The sequence below is a fragment of the Leucoraja erinacea genome, unplaced genomic scaffold, assembly GCF_028641065.1.
Source record: "Leucoraja erinacea ecotype New England unplaced genomic scaffold, Leri_hhj_1 Leri_141S, whole genome shotgun sequence".
Taxonomy (NCBI): domain Eukaryota; kingdom Metazoa; phylum Chordata; class Chondrichthyes; order Rajiformes; family Rajidae; genus Leucoraja; species Leucoraja erinaceus.
This window is the reverse complement of record NW_026575693.1, coordinates 189,474-210,182: the sequence shown is the minus strand read 5'-3', so window position 1 is coordinate 210,182 and position 20,709 is coordinate 189,474. Positions and strand designations below refer to the sequence as shown.

Genomic DNA, 20,709 nt, shown 5'->3' with positions numbered 1-20,709 from the left:
TAAGACATTTTATTCTAAGGTCGTATCTCTTCCCCTTGTTGTGCTTTGTGTTGTAGCACTATGGACAAGGGGAAGAAAAACGGGTCGCGTCTCGTATGGCTGCTGGGGACTGTGAAAGTTCCAACAGCTGGGGGCGACCAGCGGCACCTGGACGCAGTCTCTGCGGTCCACCAGTCAGACATCAACTCTGCACAGCTGAGCCCAGTGCCGCGAGCTGTACAGCCTGAATCAGCGCAGCGGGCTGGAGGTAAAGCCCAACAGGAGTCGGTCCGGCCGATATACTCAGGTGAGTCCGGTCGGGAGGATGCGCTGCCCGAGTGCAGCAGAGGTGCCGCCACTCCCGCATGATGTCGCCTCTCCCGCGTGACTTGCTCCGGGAGATGGAGCAAGCTCACCATGGTAGCCTTCGCACTCCCATATCAGCAGTCCCTATCAGCCACCTTATCCAGGGCTGTCCCAATGCATCTCCCTCGACAGAGGGGAGCATTGCGGGCCAGGGCTGGGCTGGTCCTGAAGAAGGGGACGTGGCTGAAGAATACGGCAGTGTGCTGGGGGTGCAGGATCCTAACGAGCTACAGGGAGTGGTCACCAAATTTGCGGACCACCGCCATCAGGAGCACCATTGCAGACCCAGCTGATGGCCAGCGTCGACCACCTGTCTTTCCATCCTCTGCAGGAACAGGTAGTTAACGAAACTACGGAGAAGTATATGCCTCCTGTGAACTTTACTTTTTTAAAAGTGCCTGCAGTAAACAATGCGATCTGGGGGTACAGTGGGACTGGCATAAGAACCCAGGAGGTCAAACTACAGCATCACATTGTTTGTTCGTTCAGTCGATGGTACAGGGAAGACTGACACTCAACATGACACACTGGCATTGCCCAGTATGAAATCAAAGAGCGCAATAAAACCTCCACTAAATGCCAAATTTGCAGTGAAGTGCCAATGGACCATATCCTGGCAACAGCAGGATGGTCTAGAGAGAAGACGTTCCATCTCTTTTATAAGGCAATAACCAAACCTGCAGAATCAATTTTGAATTCTGTAATATATTTAGCCCAAGGGGGCATTCATTTTGTTAATATTAATTGGTATTGTTTGAATTTGATTAATTTCTGAATACGATAACATACTTCCTCCCTTGGACGACTCGGCAGTGAGTGAAGCACGGATTTGTTCCACGGCATGAAATCACAGATCTTTAAAATCTTCACGTAGTCACTCACGTGAGTCCGAAGTAAAATAGTAAGATTAAACGAGAACTTACCAGTTTGAAGTTTGATCTTCATTTTATGAGGAGTTACGTCGAGATAATATGTGCCCTCCACGCCCACCCTCTATCATAAAGGTCAACTGGCTTCCTAGTTCTTCTTATCTTACTATGTTTATTTCACTTACTATTACTGTGATTTCACACCACTGCTTTGAAGCATGCCACGCATGCATGCTGGCGGGGTCTTCACGTATTCCCTCGACGTAACTCCTCATAAAATAAAGATCAAACTTCAAACTGGTAAGTTCTCGGTTAATCTTACTATTAATTTCTGTAAACACCGAAGAAGGAACCAGTTCCATATGGATAGGCTTACTTATCTTTGTGCTGGAAAATAAAATACCTCCCTATAATACTTCAAGGAGTGGACCAAGATAATGGGGGTTCAACTGAGGAACCATTTGGAAAATTAAAGATCAATTACAAGATGGTTGTGCAAGGTAACAAATGTGTAATAAGACCAATGTTGTCACGATGGATCAGACCCCTGCATGTAAAAAGTACCCTCCAAATAGAGAGTAGAGAAAAACAATAAACAGACAAAATAAAAATACATTTTACCTGAACCCAAGAAGCATTCATTATAATATCATCACATTGGTAGCATAATGTGTATGGAATTGAAGAATACAGTTGAACAGAGGGATCTGGGTATAACCGTGCATAGTTCCTTGAAGGTGGAATCTCATATAGATAGGGTGGTAAAGAAAGCTTTTGGTATGCTAGCCTTTATAAATCAGAGCATTGAGTATAGAAGCTGGGATGTAATGTTAAAATTGTACAAGGCATTGGTGAGACCAAATCTGGAGTATGTGTGTACAATTTTGGTCTCCTAATTATAGGAAGGATGTCAACAAAATAGAGAGAGTACAGAGGAGATTTACTAGAATGTTGCCTGGGTTTCGACAACTAAGTTACAGAGATAGGTTGAATAGGTTAGGTCTTTATTCTCTGGAGGGCAGAAGGTTAAGGGGGGACTTGATAGAGGTCTTTAAAATGATGAGAGGGATAGACAGAGTTGATGTGTACAAGCTTTTCCCTTTGAGAATAGGGAAGATTCAAACAAGGGGACATGACTTCAGAATTAAGGGACAGAAGTTTAGGGGTAATATGAGGGGGAACTTCTTTACTCAGAGAGTGGTAGCGGTGTGGAATGAGCTTCCAGTGGAAGTGGTGGAGGCAGGTTCATTGGTATCATTTAAAAATAAATTGGATAGGCATATGGATGAGAAGGGAATGGAGGGTTATGGTATGAGTGCAGGCAGGTGGGACTAAGGGGAAAACAAAGTTGTTCGGCACGGACTTGTAGGGCCGAGATGGCCTGTTTCCGTGCTGTAATTGTTATATGGTTATATGGTTATAAATACAAACAAACAGTATCATTTAAATATAAAGACCATTGGTTATTAGAAGAGGTTGGACAAACTTGGATTGTTTTCTCTGGAATGTCAGAAGCTGACGGGCTACCTGAGAGAATTATGTCGGGGTGGGAGATTGCAACCTTCACGTGGTCCACCCTGTTTCAACAAATGCAATCAACCCGGCATGCACAAGCAGAACAAACAGAACAAGTTGTCTTACAACTTTAGGCTGTGCACGCCATATGCAAGAAAAAGATAGAATTATGTTAATTTATGAGAGATAATGGTAGGCCAGATTATCAGAATCTTTTTTCCAGGGTGAGATCTTTAGCACTTGTCTGATTTAAATTCCATCTGTCAGTGCCCAGCCCAAGCTAATGCAGATCCTGTTGTAATCTTAGATAACCTTCTTCACTTCACTATACCAAAAATGTTGGTCTCATCCATAATCTTAGTAACCATGCCACCTACGCGGTCAGCCAAATCATATAGTTGAGAAACAACAGATCCCTGTGGCATACCGCTGGTCACAGGCCGCTAATTTGATCAACAACTCTCCACTATCACTCTCTGACTTCCACCACCAAGCCAATTTTGTATTCAATTTTGCCAGTTCACCCTGGATCCTATGTGATCTAACCTTCAAGACAAGCCTACCATGTGGGAGCTCATCAAAGACCTCACTAAATACCCTGCAGTCAATATCTACTAACCTGTCCTTGTCAATCCTCTGCCACCTCTTGAAAAAACTCGATCAAATTTAGGAGATGCGATTTCCCATGCATAAATCCATGCTCACTATCCATAAACCAGTCCTTGACTTTCAGAATGCTGGTGGATCTAATCTCTCAGAAATCCCTTCAGCAATTTTCCCACCACTGATCTTGGGCTCTCCAGCCATTAGTTCCCTAGCCTATCCTCTCCTTAAATAAAGGCACAACTTTAGCCACCCTCCTATCTTCCGGTACCTTACCTATGGTTAACAATGAATTAAATATCTCTGCCCGAACCCCTGCAATTTATTTCCTCCCATCCCACAATGTTCTAGGATACACTGGGTAAAGCTCCAGGGATTTATCCACCTTTATGTGTTTTAAGACAGCTTTAATAATAAGCAACTGACCTACCAACCAGCGTGTACTTGGGATATGAGAGGAATCTGGACAACCTAAATTTTTTTTAATGTTAATCTATATTATTAAAACTCAGTTATTCACCGGTTTCGGCTTTCTGTGCTGCGGTTTCCGAGAGTACGCCACCACCTACGGCTGTTATTTTTGGCCACCTCGCTCAGAGCCCCCCTCCGCCGCATGTGTGCTGAGGATTTTTCCCGTCGATGAAAATTGACAGAGATATTAATGTTTTTACAACATTCCCCATTCTCTCTGCTGCCCCTGCTGGAGGGAGGCGGAAAGACTATAAAACCAGGAAGTGGTGTGCCTAAATCAGTCTCTGCAAGTGGTGTGCCTCAATCAGAGCTTTGAATCACACTGACAAATGTTTACAGCACTGAAAATGAAAATGAAAATACGGTTAGAGGTAAAAAATCACTGTCTGCAAATGGTTGTTTTGGGTTTCGGTTGAAGTAAAAAGGGCACTCTTTCTTTCACCCCCCCCCCCCCCCCCCCCCTCCTCTCCCACCCACCCTCTCCTCCCCTCCCCCCAATCTCCTCTCTCCCCTCCCTCTCCTCTCCCCCTCCCTCTCCTCTCCCCCCCTCTCCCCCTCCCCCCCCTCCTCCCCCCCTCTCCTCTCCACCCCTCCTCTCACCCCCCTTCTCCCCCCTCTCCTCTCCCCCCTCCTCCCCCCCCTCTCCTAACCTCTCCCCCTCTACTCTCCCCCTCTCCTCAACCCCCCCTCCTCTCACCCCCTCCTCCCCTCCCCTCCTCCCCCCCTCTCATCCCCCCCCCTCTCCTCCCCCCCCTCCATACCCTCCCCTCCTCCCCCCCCTCTCCCCAATCCCACCCCTCTCCCCTCCCCTCCCCCCTAAACCCCCTCCCCTCCCCGCTCCTACCCCCGTCCCTGCTCCCCATCTTTCCCCCGCCCCCCCATCTCACCCCCCCCCCCCCCCCCCCTCAGCTCTCCCCCCTCTCTCACCCCCCATCAATAAATAAAGAACCAAAATGAATTGTAGCTTAAAAGCAAAAAGCTGCAGATGCTAGATATCTGAAATAAAACCAGCAAACACTAAATGGAAATATAAAAATATAAAAGATAAAATGTACATAGAATACCTTTGTATAAACAGCCTCTCTTCTCCAATTAAAACATTTCTCAAATATCCACGTCCAGCATGATTGATTCGAGTAGAACATGGAAGATTTTTCTGGTTTGTAACAGAACCAAGGCTCACCTGTCCTGAGATCGTAAAGTTACATAGGGGTTTAGTTGGATTTCTAAACAGATGGCAAACAGTAGTCTTTGAAATTGCTCCAGCTTTGAAAGTGCTTTTCATATAAACTCGATCTGGCCGTTCTTCACGTAGCCGTTTTAGTACTTTGATCCCTTCACTGGGATGAATTAGGGAAACAGACACTTGGACTTTTCCCGGCCAGGATAAAGTAAAATTAATGTAATGATATCCATTTTGGTTATCTATAACTGTCCCTGCTGAACCAGCCTTTAACTCTGGGGTGTGAATCCGCGCTTGCAGATAGTCACCTCCATATTGTTTTGGATTTCCGTCAAAGTCAAACATTCGCAGCATCACCTGCAATTTATCTCCAACGTGGAAAGTCGTCTCAGGATTTAAAATGCTAAAGCAAGTATGCAATGGGTCGCTGCTTTTCCTATAGGGCACACTAGGATCGGGAGGCGTTGGCCATTCAATCATTTTCATCAGTGCTGTCCCCTCTGTTCTTTCTTCAAGTGTGAAACTATGAGTCTGATAGCCATACTGCATCAGCTTGTGGATCCATTCAGTCTTCGGCATTTTTACTTCCTGCAGTAATGTGGAATGATTCTTCGGAGCTGGGTATCTGATCCACACTGACTTTGCTCCGGAAATTGAAAATTGCGCAAACTATGGAAAACAGCAAAGTCAATGATTTTTTTTCTCAATTATTTTACAGGATTTATCAGGATAATCCTCAAGACTAAAAATTTCAAATTTCAGTTTCAATCATAGAATTTTTACAACATGATTAGAATATTATTATTCAAGATTCGAGAGTGTTTTCTTGTCATATGTATTAGAACGGAATAATGACATTCTTACTGGCAGCAGCAGCACAACAGGTTTGCAACACAGTACTCAATCGATTAAATCATAAACATATAACCATGTAATTGTTATGATTATATAACAATTACAGCACGGAAACAGGCCATCTCGACCCTTCTAGTCCGTGCCGAACACGTATTCTCCCCTAGTCCCATACACCTGCGTTCAGACCATAACCCTCCATACCTGTCCCGTCCATATAACTATCCAATTTATTTTTAAATGATAAAAACGAACCTGCCTCCACCACCTTCACTGGAAGCTCATTCCACACAGCCACCCACACAAAGACTAAAATAGATGGTTTTTTAGCTGCCAAGGGGATAAGGGGCTACGGGGAGAGGGCAGGGATATGGACCTAGGTATGGTTAGTATAGTAAGACCTGAGTGATCTCCTGGACAAGTGTCGATCGCCTAGATTGGGGTCGGAGAGGAATTTCCCGGATTTTTTTTCCCGAATTGGACCTGGGTTTTTATCCGGTGTTTTGCCTCCCCCAGGAGATCACGAGGTGCTTGGGGTGGAGAGGGGTGATAGCGGTATAAAGGGGAGGGTAGTGTCTTGTGTTTCTGTGTGTGTCTTGTGTCTACTGTTTGTGGGGTGTTGTGTCTGTTTAGTGTTCAGCCATGAGCGAATGGCGGTGCGGGCTCGATGGACCTGGTGGTCTGCTCTCGCACCTACTTTCTATGTTTCTATGTTTCTACCACTCACTGAGTAAAGAAGTTCCCCCTCATGTTACCCCTAAACTTCTGTCCCTAAATTCTCAAGTCATGTCCCCTTGTTTGAATCTTCCCTACTCTCAGTGGGAAAAGCTTATCCACGTCAACTCTGTCTATCCCTCTCATCATTTTAAAGACCTCTATCAAGTCCCCCCTTAACCTTCTGCACTCCAAAGAATAAAGCCCTAACTTGTTCAACCTTTCTCTGTAACTTAGTTGCTGAAACCCAGGCAACATTCTAGTAAATCTCCTCTGTACTCTCTCTATTTTGTTGACATCCTTCCTATAATTAGGTGACCAAAATTGTACACCATACTCCAAAATTGGCCTCACCAATGCCTTGTACAATTTTAACATTACATCCCAACTTCTATACTCAATGCTCTGATGTATAAAGGCCAGCACACCAAAAGCTTTCTTTACCACCCTATCTACATGAGATTCCACTTTCAGGGTACTGTGCACAGTTATTCCCAGATCCCTCTGTTCACCTGCATTCTTCAATTCCCTACCATTTACCATGTACGTCCTATTTTGATTTGTCCTGCCAAGATGTAGCACCTCACACTTATCAGCATTAAACTCCATCTGCCATCTTTCAGCCCACTCTTCCAACTGGCATAAATCTCTCTGTAGACTTTGAAAATCTACTTCATTATCCACAACCCCACCTATCTTAGTATCATCTGCATACTTACTAATCCAATTTACCACACCATCATCCAGATCATTGATGTACATGACAAACAACAGTGGACCCAACACAGATCCCTGTGGCACCCCACAGACAAACAAAGATAGACAATAGATAATAGGCGCAGGAGTAGGCCATTTGGCCCTTCAAGCCAGCACCGCCATTCAATGTGACCATGGCTAATCATCCACAATCAGTACCCCGTTCCTGCCTTCTCTCCATATTCCTTAATTTCGCTATCCCAAAGAGATCTATTTAACTCTCTCTTGAAAACATCCGGAGAACCAGCCTCCACCGCCTCTGAGGCAGAGAATTCCACACACTAACAACTCTCTGTGTGAAAAAGTTTTTTCTCATCTCCGTTCTAAATGGCTTACTCCTTATTCTTAAACTATGGCCCCTGGTTCTGGACTTCCCCAACATTGGGAACAGGTTTCCTGCCTCTAATGTGTCCAAACCCACATTATCATATGTTTTAATAAGATAACCTCTCATCCTTCTAAATTCCAGAGTATACATGCCCAGCCGCACCAATCTATCAAAATATGACAGTCCTGCCATCCCAGGAATTAACCTTGTGAACCTACGCTGCACTCCCTCAATAGCAAGAATGTCCTTCCTCACGTTTGGAGACCAAAACTGCACACAATACTTCAGGTCTGGTCTCACTTGGGCCCTGTACAACTGCAGGAGGACCTCTTTGCTCCTATACTCAACTGCTCTTGTTATGAAGGCCAACATGTCATTTGTTTTCTTCTCTGCCTGCTGTACCTGCATGCTTACTTCCAGTGAGTAATGAAGAAGGACCCTCAGATCCCGTTATACTTCCCCTTTTCCCAACGACACCATTTAGATAATAATCTGCCTCCCAGTTTTTGCCACCAAAGTGGATAACCTCACATTTATCCACATTAAACTGCATCTTCCATGCATCTGCCCACTCACCCAACCTGCCCAAGTCACCCTGCATCCTCATAGCATCCTCCTCACAGTTCACACTGCCAGCCAGCTTTTTGTCAGATGCAAATTTGCTAATGTTACTTTTAATCCCTTCATACAATTCATTGATGTATATTGTAAATAGCTGTGGTCCCAGCACCGAGCCTTGCGGTACCCCACTAGTCACTGCCTGCCATTCTGAAAGGTACCCATAAACGATGACGCCTGCCTGTGGCGACATTTTGCCAGCAGCTCAACAGAAGATAATTATTTATAGCTTCACTCAACTCACCTGGATCAGAGAAACGGCAGAAATCAGTGCCGTAACGGATAAGCTGCTTGTGCATTTGAAGGCACTAGCGATATCAAGATCTCCCGCAGCTGCGACAGCCCCCGACTGTAAACGATCCCTCGATCACCCGACCCAACTGAGGTTCACAAGCACTGTACGTGGAAACAGCGGGAGGACCTCCGGATCCGACGGGCAGGATCTCCCAGGAGCAACCGAGCTGGAGCAGCCAACTGTGAGAAAATCCCTGATCGCGACGGAGCTGGAGCTGCTGTCAGGAAGGGAATCCCTGTTCCAGCGCAGTTTCACAAAAACGGCAGGTACAGTATGCACAGTACCTGGACACACCGGAGAGACTTCCATTGTGGAGCGATGTTACAAAACTTACCTTCAGCGGCGCTGCAGTTCTGCCACTGGCCGTGTGCGTGACTTTAGCGCCATTTTGAGAGAAGGGGGGGGGGGGGATTAAAATGCTGTTTTCTCCGGGCTGTCGGAGGCGGACTTCCTCGGGCTGCTAGCTGATGAAGAAAATTAGATCAGACTTGCGTTCCCGGTCTTTTTTTTTGTTAATCGCGAGACAATTTAATGATTGGAATAAAATAAAATGCGACTTCTAACGCCCTCAGCACCTACAGCATGACGAATCGCATGAACGGGACAAAACCCCAGGTAAGTCGTGTATCTATATTACTAAAAGTCTGTTCTTAACCGGTTTTGGCCATCTGTGCTGCGATTTCCGAGAGAACGCCGCCACCTACGGCCGTCATTTTTTGGCCACCTTTCTCAGAACCCCCCTCCACCGTATGTGTGCCGACGATTTTTCCTGTCGATGAAAAATGACAGAGATATTAATGTTTTTACAAAATTCCCTATTCTCTCTGCTGCCCCCGCTGGAGGCAGGGGAAGGGGCTATAAAACCAGGAAGTGGTGTGCCTCAAATAGTCTCTGCAAGCTGGAGCTCTGTCAATTAGTCTCTGTCACTCTGAGCTCTGAATGACACTTAACAAATGTCTACAGCACTGTGAATACCCTTAATTTTGTTTGACAACGAAAATTTAGTTAGTTTGAAGTAAAAACGCACTGCCGGCAAATGGTTGTTTGGGTTGAATCTCTCTCCCTCCCTATCCCTCTCTCTTTCTCTCTCTCTCCCCCCTCTCCTCTTCCCCCTCTCCTCTCTCCCTCCCCTCCTCTCTCCTCTCTCCACCTCTCTCCTCGCCCTCCCCCCTCTCTCCTCACCTCCCCTCCCCTCTCTCCCCAATCCTCTCCTCCCCCCTCCTCTCCCCCCCTCCCCTCTCCTCCCTCCTCCCCTCCTTTCTCTCCCCCCCCCCCCCTCTTCTCTCCCCCTCTCCTCTTCCCCCTCTCCTCTCCCCCCCTCCCCCCCTCCTCCTGTCCCCTCCCCCTCCTCTCCTCTCCCCCCTCTCCTCTCCCCCTTTCTCTCCCCCCCTCTCCTCTCTCACTCCCTCTCCTCTCCCCCTCCCTCTCCCCCTCCTCTCTCCTCTCCTCCCTCTCCTCCCTCTCCCCCCCTCCTCCCTCTCCCCCCCTCTCCCTCCCCTCCCTCTCCCCCCCTCCCCCCTCTCTCCTCTCTCCCCCTCTCCTCCCCCCTCCTGTCCCCCTCTCCCTCCCCCCCCCTCCTCTCCCCCCTCCACTCCCCCTCTCTCCCCCCTCCCTCCCTCCCCCCCCTCCCCTTTTCTCCTCCTTTCCTCTCCCTTTCTCCTCCCTCTCTCCCCCCCCCCCCCCACCCCCCTCTTCTCCTCCCCTCCTTTCCCTCCCCTCCTCTCCTCCTCTCTCCTCCCCCCCTCCCCCTCCTCTCTCCCCTCTCCTCCCCCCCTCCTCTGTCCCATCTCCCTCCCTCCCCTCCTCTCCCCCTCCCCTCCCTCTCCCCTCCCCTCTCTCCTCCCCTGCTCCCCCTTCTCTCCCCTGTCCCCCCCCCCTCTCCTCTCCCCCCCTCCCTCTCCCCCCCTCTCCTCTCCCTCGCGCCTCTCCTCTCCCCCCCCCCCCCTCTCCCTCTTCCCCCCCCTCTCCTCCTCTCCCTCCCTCTCCTCTCCCCCTCCTTTCTCCTCCTCCCCCCCCCCTCCTCTCCCCCTCTCTCCTCCCTCCTCCTCTCCCCCCTCCACTTCCCCATCCCTCTCCCCCCTCTCCTCAACCCACCTCTCCTCTCCCCTCCTCCCTCCCCCCTCTCCTCTCTCCCCTCCTCTCCTCCCCTCCCCCTCTCCCCCCTCTCCCTCCCCCCCCTCCCTCCTCTCCCCTCCCTCAGGCCCTCCCCTTCCCCTCCCCCTCTCCTCCCCTAAACCCCCCTCCCCCTCCTCTTCCCCCCCCCCTCTCCCCCTCCTCCCTCCTCTCCCTCTCCCCCTCTCCCTCCCTCCCCCCCTCTCCTCCTCTCCCCCCTCCTCCCTCTCCCCCTCCCTCCCTCCCCTCCCTCCCCCCCCCCCCCCCCCCCCTCCTCCTCCCCCCCCTCCTCTCCTCCCCCTCTTCTCCTCCCCCCCTCTCCTCACCCCCTCACCCCCCCTCTCCTCTCCCCCTCCCCTTCTCCTCTCCCCTCTTTTTCCCTCCCCTCCATCCCCTCCCCCCCCCGTCCCTCCCCTAAACCCCCCTCCCCCCACCCCACACCCTCCACCCCCTTCCCCCCCTCCCCTCCCTCCTCCGCCCCTGCTCCCCACCTCTCCCCCTCCCATCCCCCCCTCCTCCCCACTCTCTTCCTCCCATTCTCAGCACGTCCCTCTCTCCTATCGCCCCTCCCACCTCTCTCTCCCTCCCCACCCCCCTCTCTCTCTCTCTCCCTTCCTCCCCTCCATCTCCCTCCCCCCCCCCACCCTCTACCTCCCTCCTCTAAAAAGGAGCAAATTATTAATATTAATATAATATCAAGGGGGTAATTAGCGTGAGCACGGGGGGGGGTGGTGGGGGATGAGAGATAGTGCGCGACGTTGCATGCCACCTCCCCCCCCCCCACAACCGCACGTTTGGGGAACAGACCCAATGGGTCTGCACTTGGTCTAGTTTTACATATAATCTTGCTTCTTGGGATGGTATTAATCAAATTTTAAATTGCAAAAATGTGATTTGGGCCCCATACCAACTGGCAGTGTTTTTCTTGCTGATATGGGGTTCAAATTCACCATAAATTCAACGTTCCAATCAATCGCGTTCCAGATAAACCCACTCACAAGACGATTTAAATTGTTTTTTTTGACAATCATGTCACAAGAGCATCTAAATCGTTGATATTTTGTCTTATTGTCTGCCTATAGCCAATATTTTTATACTAAATATCAGTTTTAGTCACGTATTGTGCAACATAATTAAAAAATTGATTATATTGAGTGGATGTTTCTAGATTAATTTATGGGAATTGAATATTAAATTCCTTCCATCTGGCATATGACTTCATGACAGTGAGATTTAAAAATCATGTTATATTGTGAATTGTGAATATATTGCAAATATATATTTTTTTTTTAAATGGTGGAAAGGATTACTTAACTTATAATACGTCATTGGAGATGGGTTCATAGATTATAAAGTATGACTTTTCATCTAATCCTTCAAGTTTCAGTTGGGTTTGCATGCTGGGCCAGTCTATCCCGTCAGATAATTAATGAATGGAGCCCATATTATATGAAAAGTTCTTGTTTGTCCATTAAGACAAGTCTAATTCTTTCTAGATATAGGGTCTCCGACATTTCCACAATCCATATAACATATAACCATATAACAATTACAACACGGAAACAGGCCATCTCGGCCCTACAAATCCGTGCCGAACAACTTTTTTTCCCTTAGTCCCACCTGCCTGCACTCATACCATAACCCTCCATTCCCTTCTCATCCATATGCCTATCCAATTTATTTTTAAATAATACCAATGAACCTGCCTCCACCACTTCCACTGGAAGTTCATTCCACACCGCTACCGCTCTCTGAGTAAAGAAGTTCCCCCTCATATTACTCCTAAACTTCTGTCCCTTAATTCTGAAGTCATGTCCTCTTGTTTGAATCTTCCCTATTCTCAAAGGGAAAAGCTTGTCCACATCAACTCTGTCTATCCCTCTCATCATTTTCAAGACCTCTATCAAGTCCCCCCTTAACCTTCTGCGCTCCAGAGAATAAAGACCTAACTTATTCAACCTATCTCTGTAACTTAGTTGTTGAAACCCAGGCAACATTCTAGTAAATCTCCTCTGTACTCTCTCTATTTTGTTGACATCCTTCCTATAATTGGGCGACCAAAATTGTACACCATACTCCAGATTTGGTCTCACCAATGCCTTGCACAATTTTAACATTACATCCCAGCTTCTATACTCAATGCTCTGATTTATAAAGGCTAGTATACCAAAAGCTATCTTACCACCCTATCTATATGAGATTCCACCTTCAAGGAACTATGCACGGTTATTCCCAGATCCCTCTGTTCAACTAAGTATCTTTTCCATTAATTTGCCCACCACTGAAGTCAAACTAACAGGTCTATAATTGCTAGGTTTACTTTTAGAACCCTTTTTAAACAATGGAACAACATGCGCAGTACGCCAATCCTCGGGGACTATTCCCGTTTCTAATGACATTTGAAATATTTCTGTCATAGCCCCGACTATTTCTACACTAACTTCCCTCAATGTCCTAGGGAATATCCTGTCAGGACCTGGAGACTTATCCACTTTTATATTTTTCAAAAGTGTCAGTACTTCTTTTACTTTGAACCTCATAGTATCCATAGCTACGCTACTAGTTTCCCATACCTCACATAATTCAATATCCCTCTCCTTAGTGAATACCGAAGAAAAAAAATTGTTCAATATCTCCCCCATCTCGTTTGGCTCTGCGGATAGCTGTCCACTCTGTCTCTCCAATGGACCAATTTTATGCCTCGTTATCCTTTTGCTATTAATATAGCTGTAGAAACCCTTTGGATTTACTTTCACCTTACTTGCCAAAGCAACCTCATATCTTCTTTTAGCTTTTCTAATTTCTTTCTTAAGATTCTTTTTACATTCCTTATATTCCTCAAGCACCTCATTTACTTCATGCTGCCTATAATTATTGTAGATCTCCCTCTTTTTCCGAACAAGATGTCCAATTTCCCTTGAAAACCATGGCTCTTTCCTATTTTTACTATTTCCTTTCAACCGAACAGGAACATAAAGATTCTGTACTCTTAAAATGTCCCCTTTAAATGTCCTCCATTTCTCTTCTACATCCTTCCCATAAAACAAAATGTCCCAGTTCACTCCTTTTAAATCATCTCGCATCTCATCAAAGTTAGCCTTTCTCCAATCAAAAATCTCAACCCTAGGTCCAGTTCTGACCCTCTCCAAAATTATATTGAAACTAATGGTATTGTGATCACTGGACCCGAAGTGCTCCCCAACGCATACCTCCGCCACCTGTCCCGTCTCATTTCCTAACAGGAGGTCCTGCACTGCCCCTCCTCTAGTAGGTACCTCTATGTATTGCTGCAAAAAACTATCCTGCACACATTTTACAAACTCCAAACCATCCAGCCCATTTACAGAATGTGTTTCCCAGTCTATGTGTGGAAAGTTGAAATCTCCCACAATCACTACCTTGTGCTTACTACTAATATCTGCTATCTCCTTACATATTTGCTCTTCCAATTCTCGTTCCCCATTTGGCGGTCTATAATACACCCCTATAAGTGTTGCTACACCTTTCCCACTTCTCAGTTCCACCCAAATAGCCTCCCTAGATGAGCCCTCTAATCTATCCTGCCAAAGCACTGCTGTAATATCTTCCCTGACTAGCAATGCAACACCTCCACCTCTTGCCCCTCCAATTCTATCACACCTGAAGCAACAAAATCCTGGAATATTTAGTTTCCAATCACAGCCCTCCTGCAACCATGTTTCACTGATCGCCACAACATCATACTTCCAGGTGTCTATCCAGACTCTAAGCTCATCCACCTTTCTTACAATGCTCCTAGCATTAAAATATGCACATTTAAGAAACCCCCCCGTCTCTTATTCTCTGTTTATTTCCTTTTTTTTCTTTCTCCTCTTGTGTCCGAGTGCTTCCCTTTTCTGCTTCCTGCCTCCCATTCTGTCTACTAGCTTTCGCTATTTGAGTCCCTCGCCCCAACCATTCTAGTTTAAAGTCTCCCCAGTAGCCTTTGCAAATTTCCCCGCTAGGATATTGGTCCCCCTCGGGTTCAAGTGCAACCCATCCTTTCTGTACAGGTCCCACCTTCCCCAAAAGAAGTCCCAATGATCCAGAAACTTGAATCCCTGCCCTCTGCACCAGTCTTTCAGCCACACATTTATCCTCCACCTCGCTCCATTCCTACTCTCACTGTCGCGTGGCACAGGCAGTAATCCTGAGATTGTTACCTTTTTGGTCCTTTTTCTTAACTCTCCTCCCAACTCCCTAAATCCTCCCTTCAGGACCTCTTCCCTTTTTTTACCTATGTCATTGGTACCTATATGTACCACGACCTCAGGCTCCTCTCCCTCTGATTTAAGGATATCTTGGATGCGTTGAGACACGTCCGAGACCTTGGCACCAGTGAGGCAGACCACCATCCTGGTCTCCCGACTGCGTCCACAGAATCACCTATCCGACCCCCTAACAATAGAGTCCCCAATTACTATGGCCCTCTTTTTTTCCCTAGCTTTTGGAGCAACAGGGCCGGTCTCTGTGCTGGAGGCCCGTCCGCTGTCGCTACCCCCGGGTAGGCTGTCACCCCCATCCGTACTCAAACAGGAGTACTTATTTGCGAGGTGTACCGACATTGGAGTACTCACTCGTTCCTGCCTCTGCCCCTTGCCCTTCCTTAGCGTGACCCACATGTCTCTCTCCCGTGGTTTTGGAGTGACCACCTCTCTATAACTCCCCTCTATGACCTCACTTTCCCTGATCAGACAGAGGTCATCGAGCTGCTGCTCCAGGATCCTAATACAGTCCCTTAGGAGCCCCATCTCGCTGCACCTGGTGCAGATGTGGATGTCTGGAGAGCCATCCGACACCATGACCTCCCACATCTGACATCCAGAACAGTACACTGCTCTGGCTGTCATTCTCTCGCCTTACCCTGTATCTGATACCAGTATAATACAATAGAAACTGCTGGGAGAAATCAGCAGGTATCTGACTCACAACAGCTGCTCCCTCGTGACCTTTAAACTGCACCTTTATTATATAAACAAAAAGCACTGCACCTTTAACCCACTGTACCCTTGGCTCACTGTACCCTTAGCTCACTGCACCTTTACTAAAGCACTGTACCTTTAACCCACTGTACCTTTAACCCACTGTACCTTTAGCTCACTGTACCTTTACTAAAGCACTGTACCTTTAACCAGAAAGCACAAATGCTAACCTGATGTTGCACCCAATCAGCTGCTTCCTCTAGTCTGCTTCCATCAATCAGCGGCTTCCACCAGAACCCTCACTATGGAGTGTGGAACGTTACGGATTTTGGTAAAAGCCCTGACCCTCCTCCACTGCTCCAACGGTCCCGGGCCTCTGTGAAATAAAGCCCCGCGCCCGATTTAAGTACTCACCGCCCTGACCCCCCTCCACTGCTCCAACGGTCCCGGGCCTCTGTGAAATAAAGCCCCGCGCCCGATTTAAGTACTCACCGCCCTGACTCTCCTCCACTGCTCTCCAACAGTCCCGGGCCTCTGTGAAATAAAGCCCCGCGCCCCATTTAAGTACTCACCGCCCTGACCCTCCTCCACTGCTCTCCAATGGTCCCGGGCCTCTCCATGTTCCACAACCCACATTTTAATTGTGGGGATCATAGGGCCTTTCCAAATTTTTAATATTAATTTTTTCCCGGTTATTATACTGTAGTCGATGAAATTTCTTTGGCTTGTTGTGAGTGTTAAACCTTTCTCTGATATTACAAGTATTATTAATTTTGAGTTTGGATCCAGTTTTGTATTAATAACTTCTGAAATTATTTCAAAAATATCAGTCCAGAAATGTTTAATTTTTATACAATTTGCAAACGTATGTGTTAAATTAGCATCTAGATATAGGCATTTATCACAAATAGGAGAGATTTGTGGGAAGATTCTATTTAGTTTTATTTTAGAGTGTAGTCTATGTAAGACTTTAAATTGTATTAAAGCATGTCTGGCATTTAACGAACATTGATGTATATGTTGTAAACTTTCGTCCCACAAATCTTTTGTTATAGGGTGACCTCATTCATTTTCCCATTTGTATCTATATGGTTCGGACGGTGGTACCTCGTTGTTTAGTAGGGTGTTATAAATATAAGCTATTAATTTTTCAGTTTTAGGATGCTTGTTCAAATATTCATCAAGGATTTCTGGTTCCCTAGTCCTGTAGACGTGTGTGTTAGATTTAACATAATCTCTAATTTGTAGATATCTGAAGAAATTATTTGAGTGCAGTCCATGATTCCGTTGTAACTCCTGAAATGAAAGAAAAGTGCCTTTCCCATAAAGATGTCCAATATTTTTAATTCCATAATTTTTCCATTGTGTAAAACCCTTATCCAAAAAGGATGGTTTGAATAAGGCATTATTTACAATGGGAAGGCATAGTGGTATATTATTCAATTTTAAAACTTTTTAAAATTGTTTCCAAATTCATATTCCACTATGTATTATGGGGTTTTCCCTATAGGTTTTTTTTGTGCAGTTTTGTGGTAGAAAATATGATCGGTCCAATTTCAAAAGGTAAACAGTCTTCCTTTTCCATCCTTAACCAATCTGGTTGTTGATCCATTTCTTCCAGCCAGAAATTCATGTTTTTAATATGGACTGCCCAAAAATAAAACAAGAAATTTGGCAAAGCCAAACCTCCATTTATCTTTGACTTGTATAAATGTTTTTTACTTATTCTATGATTCTTATAATCCCAGATAAAACTTGTAACAATGGAGTCGACCTTTTGAAAAAAGTATTTGGGATATATATCGGGATTAATTGAAATAGCTATAGTAGTTGCGGTAGGAAGGTCATTTTTATAGCATTAATTCTACCAAGCATTGAAATGGAAAGTGTTTTCCAGTATTGAATATTATTGTGTAGTTTATTCAGTAAGGGTGGAAAATTTAGTTTTAATAAAGAGGTATATGTCTTAGTTACATAGATTCCTAAGTATTTAAATTTATCTTTAACTATTTTAAAAGGGGATTGTTGTAATGTATGTAGATTGAGTTTTGTTATTGACATGATTTCACTTTTATTTCAATTAATTCTATAACCTGAGAAGTGACCAAATTGAGTTATTAAATTTAATAGATTTGGAATACTAGTTTCTAACTTTGTAATATATATTAGTACATCATCTGCATATAAGGAAATTTTCTTCCTTGTTTCTCTAGTGTTATATCCGTATATTCCTGAATGGGTGCTAACGCTTTCTGCTAGGGGTTCGATTGCAAGAGCAAATAATAGTGGGGATAGTGAGGGATTATGGGAATTGAACATCAAATTCCTTCCATCTGGCATATGACTTCATGACAGTGAGATTTAAAAATCATGTTATATTGTGAATTCTTGTGCGAATGGGATTAGTTTGTTATTTGGATACGTAGGCTATTTAAAAAATATATCCTTTTCTTAAGAAATGGAATCTATAGGACATTCTTAATGGGGAAGTAGTGGGCAGAAAGGCATGTCACGCGTCGTTTGAAAAGCAAAAACTTGTAGTTTACAATACCAAAATTGAAAAGGTGAGGAAAAACAAGGTGTACAGTTACAGTCTGAGAGGTATGATGATGCTACTGATTATGATAGGCCAATGTACCAGTTAGCAACTGATCTTCTCCATAAAGACTTGGTCTTTTGCTAGAAATTGGAATTATTTACCTATCTGTTACGGACTTACAGCATATAATACAATAATATTAAAATTCTGATCTGGAGAATATCACATTTTTGAATTTTCAAGGCAGTCTGGGTGTTTATTATCTTTTCCGTCACAACGGTCAATTTTATAATTGACTACAATTAGGTAATTAACTAATTATATGCTTTAATTTCAGATCAACCAAGTAAGATGTTTTATATTTGTATCAGAATGCTTCAATCTATAATAACTGAAAATTTCATTCAGTTTTCTTATTTTCTAAGAAAGTTATGGGCTTTTGACTGTCCTCGATCACAACTTTTGTGTTGTCAATGCAAAAGCAAGATGTTAATTTCCGAGTATGAAAATGGCCATAATGTTTTTAATATAGAAAATCTGAAAGGGAATGTCAAGGGTGTCAAATTAAACCTCCTTTTAATGCTTTATCTGATGGGATACATTGCAGACTTGATTTTTAAAATCTCAACGTTTTGTAACATTGCTAAATTGTGTCCTGGAAACGTGGCCGACTGGCAGGATTTCTGATCAGACTGAAGCGCAGGAGACTTCCCCTCTCCCTACTTCCTACTGACGAATGTGTAGTCCCTTGAAAATAAAGTGGAAGCATTAAGGGCAAGGCTGCTTTAACAAAGGGAGCCGAGAGAATGCTCTGTGTTCTGTTTCCCATAGACATGGCTCACCCCCAGCTCCCCAGACTCAGCACTGCAGCCTGAAAGGTTCTCCATCCAGCTTATGGTGCTCAGACGTGGCAGTCCTATCCAACTCCTGCTCTCCACACCTCAAACATCTGGCGGTGAAGTGCCGCCCCTTCTACCTTCCAAGCGAATTCACCTCCATCAACCTGACCGCGGTCTACATCCCACCCCAAGCTGTTGCCCATCTGGCACTTCAAAATCAAACTTTAAACGGTAAGTTCTCGTTTAAACTTTCTATTTCACACAGTTATCAATTCATTGCGTGGAGCCATGAGCGTAAGTTTTATCTCTCTACGCACCTTTATATACCGTAAGTTTAGAAACACCAATGCCAGTGCCAGCAACGCCACAATCAGGAATCGTCCGACACGAGTGGGTTTGTTTGTAGTTTGTTTGTCCATGTTGGAGGCCCCCGCAATCCCGTGTACATCTACAACGAAGAAAACAATTAAGAGCTCGAGGGTTTCCGCCCGTGGCTTCACACGTTAACTTTACAAAACGACAATGGGAGTAAAACTGTGGCAAAGGAACTGGAGTATGAAGTTAGTTACGTTTCGTATGTAATTGTCTCTTCACTACGTTAAGTACAGTGTCTTGTTACAAAATGGTCACCCGGCCGTCGCGTTACATGACTTCTGCTGAAGCTGTCAAGTTTAGCACTTGGTTCCAATGTCAATATAATCTAATATTCTAGTCCCTGAACCCATGAAGACCCCGGGTAAACATCCGCACGCATCATCCGCAATTTTCCGCCCGTCATCGGATTTATTGATCAACCTGTGATATTGATTTAGCGTTACGCCATTCATCGTGAGTCAATCTATGATCTGCCCCGTGCTTTAAATATTGTCAAAAACGCATGAAATAATAGTTCTATGAATCAGCCCCCCATCGACCAGTTTACTTCCGAGAGTTCAAAGCCGCAGCTTTTATCTGGTGGCATCTCTGGAGAACATCGATAAGATGGAGTTTGTCGTCGAGTCCCTTCTTCAGACTGATTGTGGTGGTGGGGGCTGATACTGTTTCTAGGGGCACCAATATCTACCCCTCAAAAAAAGCCCTCCACGCCACAATCAGTCACAAGAAGGGTCCCGACCAGAATCATTGCCTATCCATGTTCTCCAGATATGCTGCCGGACCCGCTGATTTATTCCAGAACTTCGTGTCTTTTACTTTGTCAACCAGCATCTGCGGTTCCTTGTATCAGCTTTTATCGCGAGGGTGTTTTTTCAGGCACGAACAATTTATTTGATTCTAAAACATAATAACATAAACGAGTTCGCGACGACGTTGAATTACCTGCGATTTGCAATTATTTTCTTTTCATTGATGTCGAGAAGCTTTCAAATTACCTGCAGGAGACAGATTGTTGTTGGTATTACCTGGGTCAATGAATGCTTCAAACATTGATTGGGAAGTTGTCTCCTCCCAGTTTCGCTGTCCTTCTGTACATGTGTCCTTACATAATGGCACGCCCATTACACATTCGCCACGCACTCCTGTTCCGTGCGCAACAAGTAATCAGACCCTTCATTAGACGAAATAAACTTTACACTCATTTTTATAAAAATGAAAGTATTCAGTAAAAGTTATTTTGTTTGGCCATTGACATCATGAACAGCACGGAATAAAACTATTATGCGAACATTTCTGACTTCCCCCTCAAGAGGTGAAAGCCAAGAACAATAATAAAATATTTAAAAGGCACGACA

General features: G+C 45.4%; 1 pseudogene; it reads right to left on the bottom strand.

Annotated features, from left to right (window-relative positions):
* Window positions 1-20,409, bottom strand: part of LOC129715804 (NXPE family member 3-like) — a 40,469-nt pseudogene extending 20,060 nt beyond the window's left edge.
* Between the last annotated feature and the right edge of the window lie 300 nt (window positions 20,410-20,709).